The sequence below is a fragment of the Acanthisitta chloris genome, unplaced genomic scaffold (assembly GCF_000695815.1).
Source record: "Acanthisitta chloris isolate BGI_N310 unplaced genomic scaffold, ASM69581v1 scaffold44497, whole genome shotgun sequence".
Lineage (NCBI taxonomy): Eukaryota > Metazoa > Chordata > Aves > Passeriformes > Acanthisittidae > Acanthisitta > Acanthisitta chloris.
Window position 1 is genome coordinate 9,273 of NW_008682863.1, and position 911 is coordinate 10,183.

The following is a 911-nucleotide window of genomic DNA, read 5'->3' on the forward strand; positions in this document are numbered from 1 at the left end:
CTGCTGCTGCACGAGTCTGTTGTTAGCACTCCAAGTTGCCATTGCTTCTCTCGGCCTAGTACAGGGATCCCAAAACAGGTGCTTTGGGACTTGAGTGTCTGAACAACAGTAGATACCCTTGAGTCATTCTCCACCCATCTACCCCCACCCCCAGGCTTGGTGTATCTTCTTAGGAAAGGCAGAGTAAATCTGTAGACAGCCAAGGCTGTGGCCATTAAAAATGCTGCACATCAATGAAGGTAAGAAACGTGACTCCTAGAGGAACCAGCCTAACTTATACTCTTTTAACAGAGTGTGGGAGAGTTAAAGCTATCTTCTAATTCCACTAACAACTCTCTCATGCAATCAGAAAGTGCAGAAATCTATTGCTCTGTGTCTTTATTGTCATTCATAAAAGATCAGCAAGTTCTGGATGCAGAACTTCAGTAGTGCCTTTGACAGCTTCTGTCAGTAACCCACAGAGGGCTGCCACAGGCATCTGCTGCCAGGAGCAACTGTCAGGCAACAAAGGTTTTCAGGGTGGTTAGCTTCCTGTCCCTGGAATGAAGAAGTCAGTGCCATATTTGCAGCAAGTCTGTGACAGAGCTGACCCGCAGGAACAGTCCGTAGTGCCAGCGGAGGCACTCCAAGGGGAGGCTGAACTTTGCCTTGCGAAGTGTCAGGCATATTGTGGCAAGTATAACACTGCACACGTGTGCACACTGCAGGCACCTCGTTCACACCTGACTTTTAAGGCATGTGTTTTTCTTACAGCTACTATTCCACCTGTGTCTGCTCCCCTCAGGCTAGCCTGCCACCAGCAGTGCTTGTCAAAGGGGATGGCCAGAGAGACAACTGGGGCCTCCCTGTGACTGGAGCCGATTGTCTGTCCCCGGGGTATTTATAAGCGACACGCTGCCGGCAGGGGGGGG